Genomic DNA, 12,532 nt, shown 5'->3' with positions numbered 1-12,532 from the left:
AATTTGCCCTTGCAATGGCACCACAGTTTGACATAGCCACCAAAGACTTCAAAGCATCACAACACTGGCTGGATAATTTCCTTCAGCGAAATGAACTGTCTTTAAGAAGATCCACAGCACTGTTTAGGCTGGAAAATGCTCAAGTTATTAAGTGAGCACTTGCATTCAAGTCCTTTATTGATGATGCTGACTTCTCTAACTACAATCTTTCCAACATGATTGCTATGGATGAAACTGCAGTGTTTATGGGCCAATCCTCTCAAACAACAATTGAACAGCGGGGTGCCTCCTCAGTGTACATTCTCTCCACTGCTTACGAAAGTGCACGTGTTACCTGTATTTTGGCAACTCGTCTGGATGGCACTAAAATCCCACCTTTAATCATTTCTAAGGGCAAGAAGGAAAAGATTGAACGTGTTTCGGGCATTTTTATTCTTGAAACTGAAAAAGCCTGGTCCACACAAGCAGTTCTAAGGAAGTGGGTTGATTTAATGCTGCTGCTGATTATGCGAGGGAGCCAAAGAGGTCTGCTAGTCTGGGATGCAGCCAGCACTCACCGAGCTAAAGACATGAATAAATTTCTTCACGAAAGAAAAATAGATCAAATAATCATTCCCGCAGGAATGACGGCCTATCTCCAGACTCTTGATATTGCAATAAACAAGCCATTCAAGGACAATTTGCGCATGGAAATTAATGACTACATTAAAAATAGAATGGAGAGAAATCAGCGTGGAAACTTTGTGAAACCTAAACTGCAAGAGGTTGTGACTTGGGTGAAAAATTCATGGGAGAAAATCACTGACAGTTGCATTGCAAATGCACTATGAGCAGGCTACTTTGACAAGAAGTACTCATTTAAGGACAGTGCTATTGCTCAACATGAGAAATTTGGTCCACTGATTCTGAAAGAAATGGAGTCACAAGAAATTCACCAGGAAATTCAGGGTTTGGATTGCTATGATGATGTTCCAGAAGATGATGACATGACTGTCATTGAATAAATCTTACTTTCTGTTCATACCGGTAAATATCAGTATCAGTAAATGTACCATGGAAATAATGGTAGTAACAAGAAATTCTTGATACCGTAGGTTTCACAGTTTGTCTGGTTATGCTGGTTTGTGATGACAACTACCGTACTACCGTACCGTATACAGGTAATAAATGACCTTTTTTTTGTTATTCAACAAAAAATGTGTACCGTATTCTTCTCCATGGAAAAATAAGACATCCCCTGAAAATAAGACCTAGCGCATCATTGGGAGCAAAAATTAATATAAGACACTGTCATATTTTCGGGGAAACAGGGTATGTGTATGGGAATGCATACAAATTGTTCTGAGATGGGGGTGGGGATCTCTTGAGCTTTTTTTAATCCACCAATTGTTGATTAGTTTTCTGGTTCTTCTTTGAACCTCAGCCTTAGCATTGGCATAAGTTTTTTCCTTAGTGGCACAGTTTCTATCTTTTTGCCAGATTGGAAAGGCCTTCCTTTTCTTGTCAATCATGCGTTCAATCTCACTGCCATTCTCATCAAACCAGTCCTGGTGTTTCTTGGTTTGGTATCCAATAGTTTGTTCACAGGCTGTAATAATGGATGTTTTTAGCTTGGTCCAGTGTTCCTTGATGTTATCAGGGAATTCTGAAAGCAGATGGTCCTTAAGAGTTGTTTGGAAGCAATCCCGCTTAATGGGAACTTGAAGGGCTTGAGTGTTCATTTTGCGCCTTGGTTTCCTTCCTTGAAGCCTGCATTGGGGTATAATCTTGATTGATAGCCATCATGGAGCGTATTAGTTGGTGATCTGTCCAGCAGTCGTCGGCGCTCGTCATAGTTCTGGAAAGGAGCACATCATGTTGATCTTTAGCACAGACAATAATATAGTCTAAGAGGTGCCAGTGGTTTGACCGAGGATGCCTCCATGAAGTTTTAAATTTATTTTTCTGTCAAAAGAGTGTTTTGGTAATAACAAGGTTGTGCGCTGCACATATCATCAAAAGTAGGATTCTGTTCTGATTGCTGTTGCCAACTCCTTCTTTCCCAATAGTCCCAGGCCACAGATCGAAATCTTGCCCAACTCTTGCATTAAAATCAACCAGGAGGATAATTTGTCTTCCTTAGGCATCTCTGATAGGACGATATCCAGCCGAGAGTAAAATTTTTCTTTAATGTCTTCATCAGCATCCAGTGTGGGTGCATAAGTGCTTATAATAGTAGCCTGTTGGGTTTTGGTGAGCTTTATTTGAAGGGTTGAGAATCGCTCATTAATGCTGGTAGGGACTTCTGACAGGAGCTTCACAAGGTCATTTTTGATAGTAAAGCCTACCCCGTGTATTCAATGTTCTTGTTTAGATAGACCTTTCCAGAAGAAAGTGTAGCCTCCTTTTTCTTCCTTCAGTTGTCCATCGTCTGCTCTTCAAGTCTCTTGAAGCCAGGGGCGCCGACTTATAAAAAATATTGGGGGGGCCCAAGACCTCCAAACCGCTGCTGCTGGGGGAACGAAAGGGGCGAGCCCCGGGCTACCCCGACCTTAAGTGAACCTGTGAGGGCCTGCCCTTTGCGGCAGCCGATTGGCTGCCGCCGTGGGCGGTGAATATTAATGAGCTAGGGGGAATCCCCGCTTCTCTAGATCGGGAGTGGCTTTGTTTTAACTCATTACTGAATGTATTTTAAAAGGTAACTATCGTCAAACAAGGAAAATAAAAAATACCAACATAATTTTGTGATTTTACAAAGCATAATATAACTAATAATTTTCTTAAATTATTGGGGGGGCAGAGCCCCCCCAAACGAATTTTTGAGGGGGCTCGGGCCCCCTCAGGCCCCATGGAGTCGGCGCCTATGCTTGAAGCGCTGCAATATCGATGTTAAAACGTCACAGCTCTCTTGCAATGATGGCAGTTCTGTGTTCAGGACGCTCGCTGTCTGTGTTATCTGACAAAGTCCATATATTCCATGTTCCAAAGTTCAATTGTCTTTTATGACCGCTAGGTGATGACCCCACTGGGTGTGGTAATCCAGTCAGGGAAAAAGGGAGGCAGACCTTTTCTAGCCCCTCCCCCTTTTAGGGGTGAGCAGAGTGGATCCTAAAAAGGGCTGATCAGTCATGGATCCAGCTGCCGAGCTGCTCAACTGCCTTGTTCCTTGAGTCAGAACAACTGAATCTGTATCCACCACCCATGTGACTAGGGGCTTCCAGATTTCACAATCCTGCCCCTGTTACCATTTGCTGATCGCCATGGGACTTTTAGGGTTTGGGTTTTGGAAGACGCCTGTGCGTTAATTTGTTTTATGTGTGTAGATCAGTGCACACTGACCAACGCACAGTCTTCGCAACAGGGCTTTGTTCCAATGGCATGAGTAGTCACAACGGACCAGTAGATCCTGTCTGCTGCAGCCTTCATCCTCCTTCACAGCTGTTGTAACATACCACTTGTTATCCACCTGTTCTGCCGTTGAGGACTTCTTGGATCATTCTTTGTCTAGCTCCTTCCCTTTGACCTTACTGCCTTGGATGACCCTGCTGGGAGTACGAGATTCCCGACGGCTTAGCTCTCAGGGGTCATAGGAACGTGCAAGCCCACTCACCATGACAGCGAGTGAGAGGAAATGATATATAATGAATTGAAAAGGATTTTTAAAATAACTTTTGTAAAAAAAACACCAGAAGCTTTCCTTTTGGGAATTATAGGGACAGAACTACCTAAACTGTATAGAAACTTAATTATGTATATGACTACAGCGGCAAGAATGTTACTTGCCCCAAAATGGAAAGAAGCAGGACTTCTGGGTTGGCGCCATCGCCGAATGGCGGGCTCCCTCCGTGTTCCGGAGGGAGCCGGCTCGGCAGGGGTTGGGTTCTACCGCGCCGGCGACGCGGGGACCCTCAAAAGCCATGGGCACGGAGCCCCATGGACATGGTGACTCGGCTGGCACCTTTGCGCCCCTCCCCGGCCCGCAAAAGAGCCTTTTTAAAGGCTAAGGAACGGGCGCCTGGGGGGGGGGTGCTTTGAGTCCGCCGCTTCCCCTGCCGAGCGAAGCCGCATGCCATTCGGTGGAGAGCGCTAGCTTCTTCTATTGAAAATTTGGAGCCAAAAGAAAAACCCGTGAGTAATTGGACTATGGACTAAAAAGAGGGATAAATTTTTAAAATTTGATGCGAACGGGGGAGGTGGAAAAAGGAAGTCAGCCCCCCCTTTATTGTAGAAAAGACAAAACAAAGGACTTGACACCTAAGATCGAGTGTAACCCTATCTTGATGAACTAACAACTTCGCGAGGGAAAATTATAAGTTTGAGCTGGAGGAGAAAAGGAGAATTTGTATTAAAAAGCAACCCCCCCCCCCCCGGAATCCCTGGAGCGATCTGCGAGAATACCTGGAGAAGAGTAATGGAGGTTTTGACAGCTGTCAAAGAGCTGTCAAAACGGAAGAACAAAATAGAGACGGTGTTTTGAGGACTTTGCCAGTTACATTTGGATATAAATTGGATACAAATTGTTTCAAATAAGGATTAACAAGCTATTTGGACTGGTGGATGTGATCTGGAAGGGAACTCAGTTACTGTAATCCATCTAGAGGAGCTGAGGGATATTGCATGTGTTTTTGCTAGGAAACTTGAACAGTTGAACAGAACTTTCAATCTCCTGGGAAACTGCAGAAATGGAACATTATTTTGTCTACAGAGGTCTACATACTACAAGAAACAATGGATTTATCTGTTGGAAAATGAAAGGGACATGACGTAATGTTTTGCTCCTGAATAACAAGCCTCTGCAGAGGAATTAGAAGCTTTTGGAAAAAGAACCTTTCTGCGGGAGAACAGGGAAACAAAGGAGAGTGACCGACAAGAATAAGGAAACAACAAGAACTGGACAGAACTGGAAGTGGGGACATTTGGGATATCCAGATTTGACAAGCTTATAGAAATAAAATTGGAGTTTTTACTCCTGGATACAAAAATCTGGATAGAAGAAATGAGCCCCTTCTTGAGATAGACTCCTTCTAAGATTGGACACTTGTGATTAAAAATGACTGGTAAAGAATCAGAGAGATATGGGTGTAGTGAAATGTGGGAACACCAGGAAGATATTAGAATTGGAGGGATATAAGGAACGCAACAGGGAAAGAGGGGAGGGAAATTTGGAATCCAAAGGCTGTAAAATTATTTTTTCTTTCTTTTTGTATTTTCTTTTCATTTGCACTATATCTGAAAGGGGGGAACTCGTGGAAGGGAAGATAGATCTTAGGGGATGGGAATTTGAAAAAACTGGGTTATTGACGATGAGTGTAATTTGGGGGTAAGAACTTGTTGAATTTAATTGTTTATTTAGAAGATTTGGAACACAAGAGGGGGGGGAGGGGGAAGTCCTGGTTATTGGAAGAAATGTATAAATTGGATTTAATTTGTTTTAATTTGGAAAATCTTAATAAAAATTATTTAAAAAAAAAAACAAAATGGAAAGAAGCAGAAGTCCCAGCAAAGGAAGAATGGATAAAAAAACTTATGGAATATGCAGAAAGGCAAAGCTTACAGGAAGAATAAGAAATCAAGATAGCAAACTTTTTATCAACGAATGGAAATAATAATAATAATAATAATAATTTATTACTTATCATATTTTTCACTCTATTGGACGCACCGGACCATAGGACGCACCGGACCATAGGAGGGGGAGAACGGGGGGGGGGTGTCTTGTTCTCCCCCTCTAAAACAAGGTGCATTCTGTGTGTTCAAGGTGCGTTCAGCAGAAGCCTCCGGAGCCCAGCAGGAGTTCCCACTGGGCTCTGGAGGCTTTGGGTTCCTTTCGACCTGCTCTTTGGGGCTGGCGAGGTGGAGCGCTGCTTTCCCCCACCGCCAGCCCCAAAGATCAGGTCGGGGAACAGCGGGAAGGCGGCGCTCCGACTCCCCACTGTCCCCCGAGCTTGTGGGGCTGGCGGTGGGGAAAGCAGCGCTTCTCCCCACCGCCAGCCTCCAAACCAGGTCAAGTTTAGAGGCTGCTATCCGCAAGCCTTGGGAGCCCGGCGGGAACTCCTTCCGCACTCCAAAGGCTTACAGATAGCTTCCTGAAGCCTGCATTCGCTCCATAGGATGCACACACATTTCCTCTTCATTTTTGGAGGGGAAAAAGTGTGTCCTATAGAGCGAAAAATACGGTAGACCCCTTCCAATTGAGTGTTAAAAACAATACAGCATTAAATATTAAAAACTTCCCTAAACAGGGCTGCCTTCAGATGGTTTAAATAAAATGGTTTATTGAGTATTTACAGATAAATTGTAAACAGTTAAGAACATTGGCAGGGTTTGTGAAATAACCTGCAGTTTATAATGAATAAATGAGCAAATTAACTTAATTAGGATATGTGGAAGATATTAAAAATAAATTTAAGGAACTGCAGAAAGGGGGAAGGAAGTCAAGTTTTGAAATGTTAAAATCATTGTAAAATTAGTGACAGGTAAAAACCTGAAAAGCATAATTTTTTTTTATTTTGTATTAAAAAGGAATAAACAGGCTGCACACTTAGGCAATGTTCACTTGTGTGCACGAGGGCCTGGAACATAAACTCCACGAAAGTGAGGGGACGCCTATATCTGTTTTTATGTTGTAATTTTATTCTGTGAACTGCCCTGAGATCTATGGAAGAAGGGTGGCATACAAATTGATTGTAATAATAATTGGGGGGCCCTCATCTGCCACCCACTCAGAAGCCCCAAATGGCCAATTCCCACAGAGAGTGTCAGAGGAGGGCAGTTTTTCTCCTCCATTCCTCCTCTAATGCAGAAGAGCTGAAGAAAAAAGGATTACTGGGTGGTTTTTCCTCTTAGAAAATGTCTGGAACTTAAGAATTCTGTGGGGATAAAGGGCTTCTTCTACTTAAGCCCTAAGGGAGGGATCTGGGCTGTGGGAAAGTGGATAGGCAAGTACTGGGCCTTCAGCTCCCCAGATTCCTCTCTTCAGTCCCTGAGTGAGAAGCCCAGGAGGATCCGGGTGACTCTGGACTATGAAGGGAGACGGGTGTATTTTTCTGACGCTGACTCAGGAGCCGAACTCTACACATTCTCATGAGCCTTGTTCTCTGGAGAGACCCTCCTCCCTTTCTTTCGTCTGGATGGCATTGAAACCCACCTCAGGATCTCCTGAGGAGAATGAATCTGCCTCATGGGCTCAGCAGAAGATTTTCTCCAGACCAGAGTGACTGAGATTAAAATACATTTCCCCCTCAAGAGCCCTTTTGGCAACTTTTCAGGGGACCTTTGAGAAGATTCATTTCAGTCACAACCAGCAGAAATAACAAACAAAGCAAAAATGACCTGCTGTTGTTTTGCTTTTTCCTTCCCTTTCCCCAAAAGTCCCTCTGCAGCTTACTTCAAGAGACAGTAACATCATCATCATCATCATCATCATCATCATCATCATCATACATTTATACCCCACCCATCTGGCTGGGTTTCGCCAGCCACTCTGGGCGGCTTCCAACAGATTATTAAAATACAATAGTCTATTAAACATTAAAAGCTTCCCTAAAGAGCCCCAATTAAACAGCCCCAATAAATAACCTGCTCCTCATATGGGCTCAGTGTCCTTCACCTTCAATCCTGGTATAATTTTGGGATGGCTGGTTGGTAGAGCATGAGACTCTTAATCTCAGGGTCTTGGGTTCAAGTCCCACATTGGGCAAAAGATTCCAACATTGCGGGGGGCGGGACTAGATGACCATTATTGATCCTTCCAACTGCAGTTTCTCAGAGATAAATCTCATCCCATAGGAAGTGGCCTTCTGCCAGGCCAGCCCATTGGTCCACCAAGGTCAGTATTGCCTCCACTGACAGGCAGCAGCTCTGCAGCTTCTTCAGGCAGGGAGCCTTGCTAACTATTCCTGGAGATGTCCTGGCCAGGGATGATGGGAGTTGTAGTCTGAAGCAAACAGAGGGCACCAGGTTGGCAAAGCTGAAAGCGTCTCTTTCAATCTGAAGTTCTATGCCAACATTCTAAAAACATGGGTTCGAGTCCTACGTTTGGCAAAAGATTCCTGCATTGCAGGAGTGGGACTAGATGAACCTTGGAACTCCTTCCAACTGCAGTTTCTCAGAGATAAATCTCACTGAATTGCATGCAGAAGATCTCATCCCATAGGAAGCGGTCTTCTGCCAGGCCAGACCATTGGTCCATCAAGGTCAGTACTGCCTATGTTGCTGGATTTGCCTGCTAGCCTCGCGTACCACCAGTAAACATATACATGAGATTTGGGTGAGGAGAGAGTCCAAGCCTTTTACAGGGTGAGTCCTTTAAAAGAGGCCCCGTGGATACAGAGTACACATGTTCCACGGGGCCTCTTTTAAAAGACTCACCCTGTATTTCACTGCACAGTGAAATGAAATGGTTCCAGCGGGATCACTCCCAAAAGCTGGACTCAGGAGCATTCCCCTCAGGGATCCTTTATAGATTTTACACATACAATTTCAGCCATTGATGTTCCCCAAAACCCTTTCATTAGAAAAATACAAGCTGTTGTTGGCAGAAGCAAATTGGATGCATTTTGCCATAGTGTTGCTCCTGCGCTCTAGCATGCTGTCCGTTAATTCTGCTGACAAAGCCTATCTAAACTTGTTTATTTCTAACTACTACTGCCCTGTGTGACCCTCAGCCTAGTGCAGCTACTGACTTGTTAACTTCTTAACTAATATAGTGGTACCTCAGGTTACATATGCTTCAGGTTATAGACGCTTCAGACTCCGCTAATCCAGGAATAGTACCTCGAGTTAAGAACCTTGCTTCAGGGGGGGCCACTAGGTGGCGCATCGGAAGATGGCTGACAATAACATCTCTCCGACCCACACGAGGTAATTTGGAGGCTATGATGGGGGTAATTAGCCTCCTTAAACCCCCCCCCCCCAGGATTGTGGGGGGGGGGAACGGCCCTTGCCTGCTGTGCCCTATACCACCCCTGAATTTGTGGGGGTGGGGGCACTAGGCACAAAGCCCTCCTGTGGGATTCTGGCACTCCTGGACGCCGTCCCTGATTCGCGCTGCTAGTTGCAAGGATCTTCAAAAGAAACAATTTGGACAAGATAAATTGCACATACTTCAAGGAAAAAGGGGGAGTAAAGGCTGTTGACAGAAGAGATCTCTGATAACAAGACAAGAATAAAATATGAGAAGATACGTCAAGATACGGTACGACAAATGACTGAGGGGGGAGGGGGAAAAAACCTGCGCTTCCTTTTTTATGTGATTAAACAAGAATCCCCTCCCCTAATGACTCAGAAATTAAGGACTTAAGCTGTGATTTAAGACTGTGTGGAGATAAACTTTCGAACCGAAGCAATGTTTCAAGACGAAGCTGGAAACCTAAGAGTTTTGGAATGACGCAGTTAAAAATGCCGTCGCCATTTTGGGAGGCATTCTTGGAGTTCTTGGGTCTGGGAGGAGAAAGAGAGAAATCAACTTCTCGGTGGGACTTAAGAGCGACAAATGCCTAATTTATGATGGAAAGAGCGATGTTATCTATGAAGGAGATATATGGAAACCATCTGGACTTAGTTTGGAGGAACGGGAAATCCACACAGGATTATTATATTTGCTTATCGTCTTAATGAGACTAACAGAAGAGATCGTAAAGGAAAAAGAGAAAATATATGAACAAGATATGATGTGGAAACACCAAGATAAGACTGGATAGAATTATGAACTTTGTCTGGACTGATTGGGACTGATTTGGACATTAACACAGTAATAAGAAGATGATCTGAATCCCCCTTTGGATCTTGAAGTATGGGTTCCCCCAACAAAATGTAAGAATTTGGCTTTGTAATTTGGAATTTATGCGATGTGATTTAATTTGATGTGATTGGCCAGTTCATATTTTTTTAAAAAAAGAACTTTGCTTCAGGATGAGAACAGAAATCCTGCTCCGGCAGCACGGCAGCAGCGGGAGGCCCCATTAGCTAAAGTGGTGTTTCAGGTTAAGAACAGTTTCAGGTTAAGAACGGACCTCTGGAATGAATTAAGTACATAATCAGAGGTACCACTGCACTGCAGGAATGACCTTTGGCCCATGAGCCATTGTTCGTCTGATGGTTTGTGCCCTTATCAGCCTGGCTGTTTGTGCCTACAGCCCACTGGTCCATTGTTAGTGATAATAAAAATGGCCCCTAAGACTTTTTGTGTCCTGAGAGTCCTTAGTAAAAATGACCTTGGACAAACTTGGTAAAATAGGAAGGTTTTATTAATACAATTGCAAATGGGTGGCTGCAGCATGAAGAGCCAGCAACCACAAGGATCGAGAGATTATGCACATCTTTTAAAGTCTCAAAAATTCCTCTTCCCCCTCCCTCACAGAGAAGATGTGGAAAACCCCATCTGGCAACAGCATCTCCAGTTCCCTCAATCATAATACAAATAAGGTAATTTCCACGACACATCAGAAGATTGCCCCTTTTGACCATGAGATGTTCCATTGCCATGTTCCACCTTTAGTTTAGCAACAGGTGTTGACGTGGAACTTTTGTGCTTATGCCAACCACACCACACCCTGTGTTCTTGTGAATCTTTGCACCTGTGCTCTGCTTTCTGCTAATCTTTTTTAGTTTATGATTAACTCCTAACTGCTAGCTTCGTACACAGCAGAACTTGCTTTTTGTGAGACAAGCAAAATGGAGCTTTTATGATTTCTATTTAAGCTTATAGGTGCAATCTATAAAATGTATAAGCTATAGGTGCCCAAATGAAAACCTCTGAATTCCATACAATGAAGAGGCAACATATTGTATATCATTCCTCACATCCATTGAGGTCAGTATTGCCTCCACGGACTGGCAGCAGCTCTGCAGGGCCTTTAGGCAGGGGGCCTTCCCTGGAGAAGTACTTACCAGGGATGGTGGGATTTGTACTTAAGCAGTGTTTCCCCCCCCCCCCCCAAAAAAAAGTTTAGGGGTACTCTCATTCAGTGGCGGAGGAAGGGAGGGGCAGGGGGAGCGTGCTGCCCCGGGCTCCATTCTGAAGTGGGGGTGACATTTGGCGCGCTCTCCCTGCCCCCCCGCGACTCCCAAGCCAACCCGCAGCCCCAGAGGAGCTCCTTCCCTCCCTGCAAAGCTGCTCCCCCGCCCCCTCCCTCCTTGGCTGACTCTCCGGCAAGGCAGTGCCTCGAGTCGGAAACAGCAGCCTCGGCAAAGCTGCTCCTCTCCCTCCCTGACTCACTGTCAAACCGCAAAGCGGCTCCGCTTGCAGCTCGCTCCTTTCCCCACCAGTTGACAGGGAAGGAGGCTGCAGGCGGCGGGGGTCGGACGCCTGTGTGGCACCTTGCTTTTCTTTCTTTCTTTCTTTCTTTCTTTCTTTCTTTCTTTCTTTCTTTCTTTCTTTCTTTCTTTCTTTCTTTCTTTCTCTCTCTCTCTCTCTCTCTCTCTCTCTCTTTCTTTCTTTCTTTCTTTCTTTCTTTCTTTCTTTCTTTCTTTCTTTCTTTCTCCATTTCCTCAAAGGAAATGATAGAACGATCCTGGAGGGAGCAGGATTCTGAGCCGAAAGGGGAAGGGAGGGCATGAAGCTAAGCAGTTCGCTGCATGCGCCGGCGTCTGCATCCCTTTCCCCCGTTTTAGAGGCTACACTAGTAAAAACCCCTCCCTCACAATACTACAAAATTCTGGGCATGTAGGTGCAGGGACAGGTTTGCCTTGGAGTCATCTAACATTCAAGACGGGATGGGGCTCTTTACGGTCCGGAGAGTAAAAAAGGTGGGTGATCCTTGCTGTTGCCCCATTAAGGTGAGGGATCGATAGGACGGGTGGGGGAGAGACTGCCAGGCTTTTCCTGCAAGCTCTTCCTTCCTTTTTCAACCTCCACCCGATAGATTCTCCCCACAGAGCTTGCCACGTTTCTCTCTCTCTCTCTCTCTCTCTCTCTCTCTCTCTCTCTCTCTCTCTCTCTCTCATCTTAGCGGAGTCTGTAACCTGAAGCATACAGTGGTACTTCGGGTTACATACACTTCAGGTTACAGACACTTTAGGTTACAGACTCCGCTAACCCAGAAATAGTACCTCGGGTTAAGAACTTTGCTTCAGGATGAGAACAGAAATTGCGTGGCGACAGCAGGAGGCCCCATTAGCTAAAGGTTAAGAACAGTTTCAGGTTAAGAACGGCCCTCCAGAACGAATTAAGTTCTTAACCCGAGGTACCACTGTAATTGATTATTTGGACGGATAATTTGTTATGTTGAAATTGTATAATAATAAGAATAATAATAATAAGCAACCAGAGTTTTCATCACAGAATCAAGTCCCACTTGCTAAATCAGAACTCCCGCCCATTTAGGGCAGCCGCAGATTTTTTCCAATTAAAAAATGACAAGGAAGCGTAGGAATAAAAATGATATAGTATGAATACCACAACTTACTAGTTACGTGTGTGTTTGTGTAATCAAAAGCATGGGAAACAATCAATAAGCATCGCAGTTGAGAAAACAACTGCAAAGACCTGGGAAAATTTAAAAAAACAAACAAACAAAATCACGTGGTCACTGAGTTTCTGAATCGTTTCCAG

This window comes from Podarcis gaigeae (genome assembly GCF_964106915.1).
Source record: "Podarcis gaigeae genome assembly, chromosome: 2".
Classification (NCBI taxonomy): Eukaryota; Metazoa; Chordata; class Lepidosauria; order Squamata; family Lacertidae; genus Podarcis; species Podarcis gaigeae.
Note: the sequence above shows the minus strand (reverse complement) of the source record.